Raw genomic sequence first — 16540 nt, 5'->3', positions numbered from 1 at the left:
ATGATACTCTGATACTTTTACATTACTTGCATCATTTGTTTAGCAGTAGCACCAAACTCACATGTAGTTTTTTCAGTGATGCTATCTGACATTGCAGCGTAGGAATTATTATCATCATTATTAAATCTAGCATTTCTAACAGAGATAATCTATTTGATTTTTTTTTTTAAAGAAAGGTTCTGGTACTGTTTCAAAGAATTTCAAAATACTAAGTGTGGGTTATTTTATATCAGTGGTTCTCAAACTTTTGTACTGGTGACTCCTTTCACATAGCAAGCCTCTAAGTGCGACCCCCCCTATAAATTAAAAACACTTTAAAATATATTTAATACCATTATAATTGCTGGAGGCAAAGTGGGGTTTGGGGTGGAGGCTGACAGCTCGTGACCCCCCATGTAATAACCTTGCGACCCCCTGAGGAGTCCCAACCCCCATTTTGAGAACCCCTGTTTTATATGTCACAAATAATTTCTAGCTGTAGGGTAGGGTTATGGCTATATGTTAGTGTTATACAAACAAACAAATAAAAAACAGATGGGAAGTAGCTTAAGAACCAATTTGCAAACCTTTGTTCCTATGAGATGATCCAGTGGTAGTCAGGAGAGCTGCTTTCAGTTCCCTGCTCTGCCACAGAATTCCTGACTTTGGACAAGGTCTGAGGCTTAGTCTTTCTGTCTCATGGTATGTCTACGCTGCAATAAAAGGCTCATGGCATGGCCAAGGCTGGCCCGGGTTAGCTGGCATGGACTCACGGGGCTCAGCCTGCGGGGCTGTAAAATAGCATTGTAGACAGTCGGGGTTGGGCTGGTGCCCAGGCTCGGAGACCTTGCAAGGTGGGAGGGTCTAGGAGCCTAAGCTCTAGCTCAAGCCCAAACATCTACATTTCAACTTTATAGCCTTTAAAGCCCAAGTCAGCTCACCTAGGCTTGGAGTCTCAGGGCCATGTATTTTTGTTTTATTTTAATTACAGTGTAAACAGCTTCCATTCCCCATCTGGAAAATGGGGATAATGGTACTTCCCAATCTCATAGGAGTTGTGAGGATAAGTACATTAAGGATTGCGAGGTGCTCAGGTATTACAGTAATGGAGGCCCTATAACAATCTCAGATAGATGGATAAGTAGTCCAGTGGAAGCCCATGAGAATACCCTGTAGATATACACTTAACACTTGAGTTAAGGTATGTGGGAATTTGATGATTGCCTGTATTGTTAAGGTTAGATGCTTAAACTCTAAGATATAGCTTCAACAGCCCCCTCTTCTGCAACCTATTGTGTTTACGGCCTGCTCATTTAAAGGTACTCAATGTTTTAATTTTTTTTTAAACAAATGACGATGGGAAAATACTTTTGTTTGTATTTTAATTATTTGTATTTCCTTTATGTGGTTTCCAAGACGTACCAGTGTGATTAGTTTCTATGGATGAGTTCTAACAATTTTAATTGCAAAATAAAAAGATTGTAATGAAATTAATGCAACCCAGGACATTTGTAATATTTTACTGTTTACTCAGGACTTTGGCCCTTTTCATCATGAACAGACAATGGCTATTGCTTTAAGCTGGCGTGACACAACGCTTGTCTTAAGACCAGATCGTGCCATGGCAATATGTCTGAGTTATAACTGCAAAGAGCAAGGTGTGGTTGACAAGTTGCCTAAAGGAATTTTGGCTTTTTACACACACAGGGATTCTGGGATAGTCTAGTAGCTCTGTATTCATTAGGTGACATAGACCCTTTAGAAAGCCAGCTTATCTGGGTCCTTTAAAATTCCCCGTAAAAAGCTGAATCTTCAAATGGTTTGGGGCCAGAGTAATAATAATACCTAGCTCTTAAATAGTGCCTTTCATCAGTAGATCTCAAAGTACTTTACAAAGGAGGTAAGAAGTATCATTGTCCCTATTTTACAGGTAGGAAAACTGAGGCACAAAAATGTGAAATGACTTGTCCCAGCTAGGACAGTGGCATAATCAGAAATAGGATCTATATTGCCCAAATCACTGAGCAGTGCTCCATCCACTAGGCCACACTGCCACCAGTGTTGTAGTTCAGCAAAGTAGGGGACATTTCTCAGGGGAAAGGGGGCGAGGCCAGAATATTCCTGTTCCCTGGCAATCCATAGAGGCTGAAGTGGATTTTTGGATTGTGCCAGCTGGGTATAATTTAAAACACCTCTGAGGCTGCTCTAAGTTGTGCCTGCCCCTAGTTGACAGGGAGAATACAAAGGTGGGTTAGATCTCTCTTTGTAACCTACCTCCTTGTCTACATTAAGTATGTTTCAACCACAGTCCAGAATGTCAGCTGCAAAAGAATAATAGTAAAAATGCAAAAGAGAAGTTGATCTGTTATTGTAGGGAGACAAAACTAAGATACTTTAACTGGCTAGAGCATACCATATATCATTTCCCCCCTACATGTTCTATATCAAAAAGGGTTAATTTGAAGCAGCACATTGATTATGGAGTGGTTAATGCTCTCACAGGTAAAACTGGATTTGGCTCGAGGATACTGCTAACAAGATTCTCAGCAAAGAAAAATAGTGCTTTATTGGTTTGCAGTGTTGCCAAGAGGCTATAATAGAGTCCTTATCCAGTCAAAGTTAGGATTCAGAAATGAGCTCCATGCTTGACAAACATTTTTCGAAGGGTGTTAAGTTCAAGTTTGGGTAGTTCAAAGCTTGTACAGCTCTGGTTTAAAGAACATTCATTCAAGGGCACTCAGTCTCCTTCAGGCAAGCAGACCATTTTCAGGTTTAATCGTCTTTCACATCTTTGTTAAGCTTGAAAAATGTTCTAACAGCTATAAAACAGGATGAGGGGTGTGTTTTGGGGTTTTTTGTTTTTGCATGTGTTTTCCAAAATAATTCAGTATGGAAAGAACAATATGTTGACTGTTATCGCTAAGGCCAATTTTATATTTAGATTTGAGGGAGGAGAGAAAGCTTGCAACATCCCAATGTGTCCTCTGCAAGACTGAAAAGTTCATGCCTCAGAGTTTTCTTCAAGATTAGCAACCTTGAGTTTTATTTTTAGTGTCTATTTTTCTTCTTCCTAGGAAAGAAAATAAAACATCTTTACCTCTGACTTCAAACATAAATTTGGAGTGAAGAAATTGCTGTAAAAAGTACTTAACATGGACTGTTACAATTTATGCTGTTGACTACAAGGACCTATCATGCATAAATTTTTATGAATGTCAGTGACCAGAAAGAACTGGAAATTAACAGATAATATTTAAAAGTTTACTTTCCTAATGCAGTGCATATATTAGGTGCTTTTACTATGGGTATTCGAGTTACATATATATACCATCTGTGATCGTTAAGTTTGATGCAATATTTGAAAAAAATAGGCTGTGGTGCAATCACTCATAACATTATGAAATATTCCTCTATAAGGCTCTCAAACTGCCTTGCCTGGTTTCTGCCTGAAAGAGAGGGTTTTTGGAAACTTTGGGTAAAAATGGTTCAGCCGTTTTAGAGTGTGAGGAGAGTGGGAAAAAATAGTTTCCCCATTATTATAATAAAAAAAAATCTTGTAACCTTTATTTGAACCACTTTGCAGTGGCAACTGCTGAGGTTGAAAGGTGGAACTTGGCAGGGACAAAGACTTGATTGAGTAGAAGTGTCTTTGGGCTGGATCCTCAGCTGGTCTAAATTGGAGTAGGACTTCAGTGGAGCTGTACCCGTTTACAACAGATGAGAATCTGACTCAGTGAGTATTCTGTTGAAAATTGACAGAGGCTTGGTCAAATTATGAGGTTTAAAAGCCACATGTTGCAAGTGAAGTTAATTTTTAGCAATGATAGTTGCTGGAAATACCATTTATCTCCCAGTGTTTGGAAGGAGACAGGTTGCACTGACAAGCAAGCTGGTGCCTGGAGCCGGCCCTGGTGACACCTTAAAGACTAAGGGCTTGCAGGGCCGGCTCCAGGCACCAGCCTGGCAAGCAGGTGCTTGGGGCGGCTGCTCCGGAGAGGGGCGGCACGTCCAGCTATTCGGCGGCAATTCGGCGGACGGTCCCTCACTTCCGCGGAATTGCCGCCGCAGATCGCAATCTGAGGGCTTGGATACACTTGCAAGTTACAGTGCAATAAAGGAGCCCCGGGCGTACTAGTTCACTACCCTCCAATGCGTTTGGGATTTTGCTTTAGGCCCATCTTTAATTTATATATATTTAAAGTCTGGGGAAGAGTGATATTCCAAGTAAATACATTCAGTTTTTAAATGAATGAGTTCTGGTAGCTGAGTTTATTTTTGTAAATCAGTGACATTCTAGGAAATTTATGAAATAGTTGCATGTTTTTTTGTTTGTTTGTTTGTTTGTTTGTTTTTGGCCTGTATATTCCCAATGAGGAGGTCATTAACCTCAGAATAATAGGTTTATCTAGTTGAAAAACATAAAGCAATTTGGCAGGAAGTTTTGGGACTCTCTCTCTTTCTCAGGTTTTAAAACCCATTTTGTGGGGGGGGGGGGGGCGTTGTATTTTGTTTGTTTTTTACAGTTTCTTCAACATTTTAATCAAATTTTAAATTTAAATTTTTATTGAAGTGCTGTTTTGAAATTGTTAATCGAACATTTTGGTTCACTAAAACCACAATTTTTGGTAAATGAATATCCTATTCTAACTTGTTAATGGACATTTTTAACTGAAAGCTGCAATTTTGATAAACAAAGATAATAATTTTAAACATGATTTTGATTAAAAACGTGGATTAAAATATAAGTAAAGTTGTGGGAACTTTTGTTTTGCCCCCCCCCCCCCCAATTATGGAAAATGAAAAATTGTGGTGAAAATTACTATTTTTGTTTAAAAAAGGCATTTTTTGTCGGATGAATGATTTTTTTGTATATGAAAAATTTCCACCAACTCAAATAGATTGAATACATGGCAGACATTATTTTGACTGTACGGAAAGTTTCCTTGTGAGTAATGGGTTTGCATGACCTGAGAGGATGGAAGGCTTTGTGGTTAAAGCACTAGGCTGGAACTCAGGAGATTGGGTTCAGTTCCAGGATTTGCCATAGACTTCTTGAGTGACATTGGGCAAATCATTTGGTCTTTCTGTGTTTCAGCTCCTGCACCTGTAAAATGGGGATGATGATACTTCCCTATTTTATGGAGTGTTGTGAGGGTAATTTTTTTTAAGTGTTCAGATACTAGGCTTATAGGGCCATAGAAGTACATATAGATGAAACGAGGTAAGTGAAATTTTTTAAGCAATTAAAAAAAAAAAGCATATTTGGATTGATCAAAACATTTTGTGAATTTGTGTTGATTTCAGCTGTTTTGTTTGAAAGGGGGAAAATATTGAAATTAACCATGTACATTTTTCAGACTAAATTCACAAAGGGATTTAGTCGTCATTCTCAGAAACAGTGGTGGTAAGAGTAATCCCCATATATATCCAATAGCCTAGTGCAGTGTTTCCCAAACTTGGGACGCCGCTTGTGTAGGGAAAGCTCCTGATGGGCCGGGCCGGTTTGTGTACTTGCTGAGTCTGCAGGTCCGGCCAATTGCAGCTCCCACTGGCTGTGGTTTGCCGCTCCAGGCCAATGGGAGCTGCTGGGCTTGTGTATATCAGGGAGAGAGGGAGTCTCTGGAGAGGTATGGACGGGAGAGAGTTATGATTTGAGGAACTGCAAAGAGCATTTAGGGCCAGATTTGATCCCTTATTCTCAGTAAATAGTGCCTGTGTCACATGCTTATACATGGTTGCAGCTGATAATGCAAGACCCTTGATTAGGTCAGCAGCAGCAAGGATTAAACTTGAGTTCTTGGGATACAAAAATATGAGCCTCTCTTGCTGGAGCTAAATGACAACAGGCTTTTTGCTCACAGACTTTAGTATCTTCATGGAACTTTATGGTTCAATCACTAGAGGGGGACAATAAGCCCTATTGTATGGCCCTAATTCTGCACCCTTTAAGTCAATGGGAACTTTGACTTCAATAGGTACAGGATCAGATCTATATAAATGAGTTACATGACTCCACAAGTGGTCCCAATGTCTTCAATAATGGAATAAATTATTATTCGGCGTGAACCAGGTGTCACAATCTAGCCCAGGGTAGATTGCTTAGGGTATTTAATGTTTAAATAAAAAAAGTCCAGCAATATATTGCTTATTGGCAAATCGCTTAACTTTTAAACAATTAAAGCAAAGAGCAGAATAATAAATGTTAGGGCTGGTCTAAACTGAAAACTTGTATTGCCATAGCCACATCTCTCAAGGGGGTGAAAAATCCACACCACTGAGAGATGTAGCTATGTTGACCTAACCAGGGCCGGCTCTAGGATTTTTGCCGCCCAAACCAAAAAAAATTTTGCCCACCCCCCTTATTTAATTACCCCACCCCCAGCCCCACCTCAACTCCTCCCCTTCCCCAAATCCCCAGCCCTGCCTCCTCCCCCCTAGGCTCTCAAGCCTAGGAGGGAGGGAGGGGGAGAAGCAGCGCGGTGGCCACTCAGAGTCTCCCCCGCTCCCAGGTTTGAGAGCCTGGGAGGGAGGGGGAGACTCCGAGTGGCCGCGGCGTGGGCGCCGCTTCTCCCCCTCCCTCCCAGGCGTCCAAGCCTGGGAGGGAGGGCGAGTAGCGGCACGCGAATCAGCTGTTTCGCGCGCCGTGGCGGCAGCAGCAGCGGAGGTGAGCTAGGGCGGCCGGGGCACATTTTTAGGGGCGGCATTCTGGCGCTGGCCATGCCGCCCCTAAAAATGTGCCGCCCCAAGCACCAGCTTGTTTTGCTGGTGCCTAGAGCTGGCCCTGGACCTAACTCCCTGGTGTAGACAATCCTTTCGTCAACCTGGCTACCACCTCTTGGAGAAGTGGATTAACTACAATGATGGGCGTGCCCCTCCTATCCCTGTGAGGAGTGTCTACGCTGAAGAGCTACAGCGGCACAACTGCACTGCTGCAGCGGCGATGCTACAATATATTTTAAGTATCAACATAACCCTAGTTATTTTCTGCCGCCATATCTTCATTGGACCCTCTACAAATTAGTATTAACCAGTTTTAGAGCCATGTTTTAATCAATAGGTGCTGCTAGTTATTTCCTCATTCCTTCTAATTGCATAAAGACATGTCCGTTATTACTTAATGAAAAATCTGGTGTGCAATTTTCAATGCATATTTGTAATTTACTCTGTTAATGACTTAGAATGAACAGTATCAATTACAGATAACTTGTAATTTACTTTTTACTTTTATTATTATTTATTTGTATCATGTTAGGCCTAGTGGCCCCAGCTAATATATGGATTGTTCTAGAGCCTGGAAATAAGCACAGTAAGAGATAGTTCTTGCCTGGAAGATTTTACATTGTAATTAGGCAAAGGGTGGGAGAAAGGAAGGATTATTACTCCCATTTTCTAGATGGGTAACTGAGTGATTGGATGACTTGCCAAAAGTTACATAGGAAGTTTGAGTTAGAGCCTGGAATAGAATTTATATCTCCTGGGTCCTGGTCCAGTGCTTTGACTACAATGCTACCCTCCCTCTCTGCATTGCCCTTCTCAGTCACATTGTGTTTAATGTCACTAATCCACAGCCATCAATCTAGAACAGTGGTTCCCAAACTTGTTCCACCGCTTGTGCAGGGAAAGCCCCTGGCGGGCCGGGCTGGTTTGTGTACCTGCATCGTCCCCAGGTTCGGCCGATCGCGGCTCCCAGTGGCTGCGGTTTGCTGCTCCAGGCCAATGGGAGCTGCTGGAAGCAGCGTGGGCCGAGGGAAGTACTGGCCGCCACTTCCAGCAGCTCCAGTTGGCCCGGAGGAGTGAACCGCGGCCAGTGGGAGCCGCGATCGCTGAACCTGCAGACACAGCAGGTAAACAAACCAGCCCGGCCCGCCAGGGGCTTTCCTGGCACAAGCGGTGGAACAAGTTTGGGAGCCACTGATCTAGAAGCATCTCTCTTCCAGTCTTAATATCTCTGCTGCCAGATAAAACCTTTAGTTGGCTCAATGGGGGAGGTGGGCTCTCTTTTTCCCTGGTTTTAGCAAGCTCAACTTAAAGGCGCGGGTGTGTGTATGTGTGCATGTATTACGAGAACTGATGAAGGGAAAGCAGAAGCAATGAAAGACAGGAGATTTCCTAATAACTTAATAGGTACACTTTGTACTTTTCTTTCTCAACAACAGTGAGAATTAACATTTGTATCACATCATAAAAATAGAAATGCTTTAGCTCCTGGCCTCGTATTACAAATTTAATGAGCTACTTCAAACATCAATTCTCTGAACTGATGGAACAGATATAAACTCTATGCCTGATCCTGCAAACCTTACTCATGTGCTTTAATACAGCAAAATGGCAAGGTCATGCAGTGAGATGAAAGAAAACCATAAGGTATGAGTGGCTTTCTGAAGAGAAGAACTAGGGTGTGGGCATTGAAGTCCTGAGGGAGGAACTTTAGAAGCAGTCACGCCTGGGAAGGTTTGTACTGATATTCATCTTACTATTTTTTCTTTGTTATTAAAGCCAAATCCCTGGAAATGGATGCATTTTGCTTTACGTAGTCTGTGGACTATTTTTAGGGCAGATTAAGAAAGGCACTTACTCAAAATCTGATTCAGTTCAACGGAAGTTTTGCATAGGTAAAGTTTTCAGGACTGGGCCTTCTAATAATAATTCTCTGCATATAATCCATATCTTAGTATTGTGTTTTATAGATCCAAATAGTCAAAAGTGTTTGCTAATTTTAAGTGTCCCAGTTTTTGGATGCCCAACTTGAGGCCTGATTTTCAAAATTGCTGAGCTGCCTTAAATTGGAGTTGTAAGTGCTCTGCACCTTTGAAAATTGAGCCCTAGGTTTCCTAGGCTATCAAATACTGAGGCACCTATAATTAAAGGTCACTTCTGTCAATTTGGGATTAAACGTACAGGATCTTTTCTGCCTCTTTTCATGTCTTTGTAATGGGATATACAAGCCCAATATTGGGTAGGATGATATAGCCTTGCTCTGTCACACCTGAGAGAGATGTCAGACTTGGAGGAAGGAGCTTAAAAGGGCTCCAGCTCAGCTAAGGGCAGAAGGGGAGGACCTTTAGCCTCAGCTCCTGGAAAGAAGGCTGGCTTGCAGTAGGAGCTCCTCGGATGTCCACTGCCTGATGACCCCTCCCCAAAGGAAGAGATGCTGACTCATCTTGATGGGAGACTATTCCTCTTTGTTACTTGCCAACTCAATTTAGGGCCACAGCCTGACAAGGCTCCCGGAAGGAAGAGAGCTTTAACCCAGTTTAGGGATGATTCATTGTGTTAATTCCCCTTTTGTTCTATTCATTGGCACCCTTGGAAGGAGCAGACTATGCAGGCCTAGCCAGAGGCTGAGTCTCTTAGGACTGGAACTGGAGTGGGAGTCTGGAGGCCTTAAGGAAGGAATTCTGGTGACAGTCTTATAAACCTATGTAAGTATGTCAGAAGACACCCCTAAACAAATTTCAATGAAAGTTTATGGAGAAAAGCGCTAGTTTGGGGTATACAAAGCTAGAATAGACAAAATATACCCTTGAAGTTTAGGAAAGAAACATGTCAACAGTGGCATGTGGTGAAGTCCATTATCTTTTATTTCGTCTTTCTTCTACTTCAAAAAAAAAAAATGTAGTGACACAATCAAGAACCATCCTAGAACTAATTAGAATAAAATAAAATTATATGAGCTAATATTAGCTGTTCTCTTCCAATATTACCCAAAATAATATTTCATTTAGTTTTACTATTAGTGTCTATAGGTTTGTTTGGTGCTTTACAGAGAAATAAATGGCAGGTCACTGTTTCAAGAACGATACATTCTAAGGTGCAAGGTCAATATTTTTCAAATGTGGATATTGTAAATTGGCACCTAAATCTATATTTAGGTCCCAAAATGGGAGGCCTGACTTTCAGAGGTTCTGTGCACCCTAAGCTCCCATTGACCTTGGGAACCAGATTACATATTTAAGAGCTTAATTTTACACACCCAAATTTGAAACCCTTGGCCCAAATTCAATGGCAAAACTCAGACTAAATTTAGCGAGAGTAGAATTAAAGCCTAAATTACATAACACGGCAAGAGATGACAATAAAGAAATGATGGGAGGGCGGGGAGTGAGGAGATATCGAAGGACAACCATGAAAGATCATGAGATAGGTACATAACTTTAAGACTATCTTGTCAGTTCCTCTTTGTATTTTGTTTTAAACTAAATTAATTTAGGCTCCAATTCTTCCACCAATACTCATGTTGTATAGTACCATATGGTGCAAGTAGTCTTTTGAAATCAGTGAAACTACTTCACACTAAGATAGTATTTGACTTGAGTAGCTCAGCAAGTATGAGAGTAGCTGAATCAGACTGTGACGGTCCACGCCCCTAGGGTCAGGGCAGCGTGGCCTATCGGTCAGTCTATAAAGCAGCCCTTCAGTGCAGGGCAGCGTGGCCTAGAGGCCAGAGTCTATAGAGCCACCCTTTGACGCAGGACAGCGTGGCCTAGCAGCCAGAGTCGGTAGCGCCACCCTTCGGTGCAGGGGAGCATGACCTAGCAACCAGAGTCCATAAAGCAGCCCTTTGGCGCAGAGCAGCATGACCTAGTGGCCAGAGTCTATAGCGTTGGGGCACCCCTTATGGGGTGTGGCAGCCCCAGTAGGGGGGCCCGGGCCCACCCGACTCCGCTGGGCCCTGATCCAGGGCCCTAACAGTGGCACAGCGGCTTGCCACTGATTCAGCGGGTGGGGGGGGGGGGGGTCCTACCAAAACACGCTGAGTTTCCCTGCGTGGGAGGTACCACCCTCCCTGGGTCACTTCCTACCAGAGTCTGTGTTGGGGTTTCCCATGAGATGTCGGGTCCTCTGTGTTCGGCAGGGCCAGTCATCTCCAGGGTTTCCTCCAGTTGCTGGGGTGCAGGCAGGCCGTGGACGGCTTCGATTCCCAGTGCAGTCAGAGGCTGTGGCTGACCCTCCACAGGAGCTTCCCAGGCAGGTCCTTCCCCTGCAGCCTCCAGCCCAGAATGAGCTGGGATCCCTCCCTTTATACTACTAGAGCACTTGGAGCATGCCCAGTCTTGCCAGGGAGGCGGGACTTCTGCTGTCAATACCATAGGCTTAACCATGTCTGGGCTAGTGCGGGGTAAGCAGACCCCATCACATAGACCTTTAATATACAAGGGCTTGCGGCTAGTATGCCAAATAGGTGATTTGGAAAATGGTGTAACTTAGATTTCTTTACACTAATGGAGACTCTCTTTGACTATGTCTACACTACAGCCTATGTCGGCAGAATTTGTGTTCGCTTTGGGATGTGACTATTCCACCCTCCTGAGTGACATAAGCGTTCGTGCGCACAGCACTGTGTTGGCAGGAGAGCTTCCCCCAGCGACATAGCTTATGCTGCTAGTGGAGGTGGGGGGTTTTATGCCAACGGGAGAGCACAATTTGAAAACATTTTATGGGGTGTAAGTTCCCATAAAGTATGGCTACTGGGATTGACTCTGGGTATGATACATGCACAGTTTAAACTTGTCAAACCAAGTACTTGTTTGATAGATGGAATATTGAAAATACAATACAAAATAGCAGCAAAAGTAGGTATGTATTGACCCCCCTCAAATTATTGAAGCATGGAAATAAGATGTTCTGTGTGATACCTAATGACTGAGAAATTTCCCCTGATTCACTTTTCTTCAGTTTCTTTGAAGTAGATATTACATCTCTGTTTCATGTCATGGTCTCATGGAAAAAGTGATTGAGGAAGGTAAACAATTTTATAAACTATAATGTAGTTGCCCCCTCACTTCCTGCTTGTTTGTGTGATTTTTTCTTTCCTCTTTCTCTTTCACGCTTTTGAATTTAGCTACCAATGTCTCCCAGAGATAACGCTGTTCTTTCTGGGCCTTTGTCACGTTTTAGATTTTCTGCCAACACTTGGTGCAGCTGAGCAATATGGATAACTCCAGCTTCAAAATGTCAGACCAAAATTCTTCCTACAGAATTGAAGCATTTCGTGTGGTATAGTATTCCTAGTCAGTGAGACCCTGGGGTACTGGAAGTTTGTTTTACGGTTTTAATTGAATGAAATTAAAAGCAGACTATTAACGTTTCCAATAAAAAGAAAGCATGATGAGTGACGCATCAATGACTGTAAATTTTTCCCTATCCACATCATTGCCCTTTTAAACAGGCCGGCCTGCCTGTAGATATTGGCATCAGGCAATTCTCATTAGTCTACAGGTGCCTCTTTACTGCCTGGAAATGCTGTGTCAGGCATACAGATGGTCAAAGCCATGACTTCCCGGATTCAGCAAACAGCCCTTTTAATTACAGTTGTTGTGTTTTTGCTCTGCTTTTCAGGTTCTTTGCATTTGGAATCATGTTGCTAGCTGTTTCCTGTAAAATGTGGTCATGAACCACAGGGTGGCATGAGAGGGTTTTATTTGTTCTTCGTTCTTTAGCATGAAAGGACCTGTTTTCCAATGTTAACTATAAAACACTGTCCAGACTGCTGTCACCTAATTCATATATGTTCTAATTCAGCGTAACACGTCCCATTGAAGTAACTAAAGATTAACACACTCCTAAGTGTTTTGCAGAATTGGGGCCACAGATTATTTAAAAATAATTTCTTAAATTATCATATTCCATAAATTGGCATAGATAGGAGTATATATCTTTTTATATGAATAGGCAGAGGTTTGGGGATGAGTGGTGTTAAAGGGTAATATGTACTGGAGTTTTGTTAATTCCAAGGCACTGAAAGTGAGACAAGAGGGAATAAAATATTTCTAGTTGATTGAGTTTTCAGGAGCATCGACAACTTCTTTTATCTTGGGGGGTTAGACATAAAATAATAGCTGCTGAATATCACTTCAATGAATATGTAACCCCTGCCTCCTCGGTGTGGCACTGTATCCCTCTAGTGGTGGCCAGGCCACCTAGATATTGGTGAGTTTGCTACAACCTCTGCTAAGAGAGATGTCTTTTTGCTAAGGCAGTAGAGGCTCATGTGTTAAGCTCAAGAGGTCCCTGGTTCGATCCTTGCTGCTGACAATCCCTGCAAATGGGTGTCCACATTACAAGTAGTTTTGTACCATAATTAAATTTGTCCACTTTTAATAAAGTGGGATAAACAAGTTTCTATTCCAAACTCACTGTTTCTTATTTTTATTAATGCAATCCCCAAGTTATGTTTGGGGTTGAGATAAAGCCCCCAAGCTCCCAGTTGTCTATGCTCATGGTTATCAAGATGTTTACTAGGTAGCTCATGTATACTTTATTCTGTTCAGGTTCTTATAGCATGCACATTACTCTGGCATAAGATCACCTTCTAATAGGAAGGAGTACTAATTAAAGTCACTGGTTGCACTTTGTATTACAATATAGATTGGGAAACTCTTTTGGGCAGGGATTGTCATATGCTATATATACAACACCTAGTGCAATTATATATATCATATGAAATCAATGGCATGTTAACTATGGTTGTATGACCAGTGCTGTATTATATAGAGATATAGACATAGGCACATGTTCAGTGGTCCTTAAAAGAGAATCTACTGTAGAACCAATAATTCTTTGGAATTAACTTTCACTGAGCTTAACAAGTATGTGGAATTGTGGCCCTAAGATTCTATAGGAGGGAGTGGGGGACTATTGAAATTCTAGACCTGGTTATACACCCCTTACCCCCATCTTCATTGCAAACTGGCAAAGGGCCATGCCATGCCATAGCCTGGAGCATGTACTCACACCCCTCAGGCATGCTTGCTGACTTGCCCTCTACTCACGTTCAGACATGCTTTTGGGGTTTAGGTGTGGATAATAAGGGGTTTGTAGCACAACTGTGTGCATGGATATATTTATAGTTGCGAGTGTAGACATATCCTGAAGATAAGTGTGGGAGAGATCCTGTGGGGACAAAGATAATGGTTTGCAAAGTTGGGTAACCTGAAAATCTATTCAGTCAGTGGTCTGGGAACTGACTGAATCTGTCAAACCGTTCACTGAAACAGTGCATTTCACACAGTTCCTTGTCTTAGCATGGATAGTGTATCAGGATCAAATCTCTGGCTTCATTATGTAAAAGTCTGAAAGCAGTAGAAAGAGATTTCAGAGAAGACAAATCAAATATTCTTCTCCTTTTAAGACTGCATCATAAAGCATAGAATTGCTTCTCAATTTGAATGTCAAAACTAGAAATGAAATATTTTATCTCATTAAAAAAATTATTATTACAGTATCATCTGAACCTGAGTCTGAACTGCAACAGAATATATATTTTTTTCTTTTCCAGAATTTTTATGATCTTGCATAGAGCATTACCCCGTCTTTGACACTTTACTACCCTGCAGTGAACTGCCAGGAAGTGAGTTAACATGACATTAAAAAAATATTATAAAAATGCTAATTAAAACTTGGAAACCTCAATGACGACTCATTTTGGCTTTTTGAAAACACCATGCTGTTTGGATAGCTAGAGAGTTTTCCACAACTATTGGCCTAGTTGAGTTCTTCCACGATTGCTAGAAGATGTGCAGTTGGTCAAAAAGGGGAGATATCTGGGAGAAGAGCATTTCAAAATCCAAGTATGTTGTGGTTGTAACAACAACACTAATACTTAACATTTACATCACAGGATCCTAAAATGCATTAGTAATGAATTCTTACCACAGTTCTGTGAGGTAGGGTTAGGAGAGCTATGGTTCACTTAACCTCACATAGAAATGCAGTTTTCACAGCAACAATTCACACTGTGGGCAAGAAGTGAATAATAATGCAGAGACAGTTTAAACTACAGTTAGAATTCAGTTCTGATTCACCAAAGAATTTAAGGATGTTTAACTTCAATCATGAGTAATTTCATCTCTGTTTAGCAAAGTACTTCATCTGAAGTCAACGGGAATTAGCACGTGCTTAAAGTTAAATGTGCTTTCCTGAATCTGAGCCATAGTTACTTTAATTGGAATTTGGTCAGCAGACAGCAGTGTGAACCCTCTTGCTGTTGTGAGATGAGATGTTCTCTTAAACATAGCACTTCCACAAGCACTGAGCTCCAGAATATTATGCTGGGACACTAGTTCAGGGTGAACTCAGAGTAAAGATCCTTCTGAATGAAGTATGAACACCACGTCTTGCATCTCTTAGGTGTTCTGGAGGGCATGGGGTGTCTATCATCCAAGTAATCATTTAAATTTACTAAGTCTTTAAATCCCAAATCTCAGTGCTGACAGTGGAGGTTTTTATGGACAGCATATTTGTACAAGTCACATTTGTTGGTACACATTTACTGTGATTCATTTATGAAATAACTTGCAACAAAAGCATTTAAGCCTACCAGATGTTTCATGGTACCCAGAATTAATACTGAGTTTTTTTCCTGGTATTGGGTGTGAAAAATAAAGTACTTCATGGAACAGGAAGGAATTCCATGTAAAGACAAAAGTTTTGCATGCTTCCCATTCAAATGAACAAAGACATACCTGACATTTAATGCATGAAACCACAGCAATCCCTGAGAGCTACATTCACATTTTCCACGGAAACCATACAAAATTGTATACTAATGCCATTGTGCTGCAAATGTTCTTTGTAATAAATTCCATCTTTGAAACTTTGCAACATCAAGAAGTTTGGGAGGGGAAGAGGCAGAAGATATTCAAATTGGGGGTATAGTAAAATAAAATCCTCATTTTTTTCAAGGAGGGGTGAGCATACCACATCTGGTCATCTTCTTCACCTCTGAATTTTGGAGCTCAGTGATTGACGTTAGGCATGAAAGCACTTCATGTAATTACAACTTTTTTATCTGACTGTCAGCCAGGGAACAGCTTAATGTCAGAAGCTCAGGAGTTATCCCCAACATCATTCCCATCGGCCCAATTGCTGTCTATCGCAATTGGCTGGGGTAGCATTTTCTGGCTCAGGTAAGGAGCAACCATATGTGGTGGCAGTTGCCTGGCCCAGATTTGTGCATCTGCTACCAGAGGCATGCAATCCCTTGGAACAGGCGTAGTGCCTGTGACTTGTGATCCACCACAAGCTTGTAGGGCTTGCACAGGAACCCGAAAGAGGGGAAGTCATACTCAACAATAGTGCCTATGGAGAAAACTATTCTACTAATAGCCTGCATTGCATATATCATGCTATACTAAATTAAGTTCCAGTGAGTGGTTTCTTTAGATGCAAATGTTACAATGTCAGCATCGTGTAAAACTGCCCTATTGGCAGAATCTCTTTCAGCGAAACTCCTGCCTGACAACACTGCAGCTCCACTCTGCCCAGTGATAAAAGGGCAAGCAAAGGGAGGATGGAGTCAGGTGTCTGTGTGTGGAAGTCAGCAGAAAAACTGGAAAAGAGTTCAGGTGTGAAACTGTTTCAGACACTAGGCTTGGGGACTTTCCCTCCAGTGGATAAAACTGGCAAAGCAGCTGGAAATGCCACTGTTAAATGGATTCAGAGGGAACTGGGTTTTGTAAAGAGGCTGGAACTGAGGGGAGAATTGCACCTTAGGAAAGGACCAAGGAAACCAATGACCCCTTTCAAAGTGTAGGGGAAGTGAGAAGCTGTCAAGTACCAA

The sequence above is a fragment of the Chrysemys picta genome, chromosome 2 (assembly GCF_011386835.1).
Source record: "Chrysemys picta bellii isolate R12L10 chromosome 2, ASM1138683v2, whole genome shotgun sequence".
NCBI lineage: Eukaryota > Metazoa > Chordata > Testudines > Emydidae > Chrysemys > Chrysemys picta.
Note: the sequence above shows the minus strand (reverse complement) of the source record.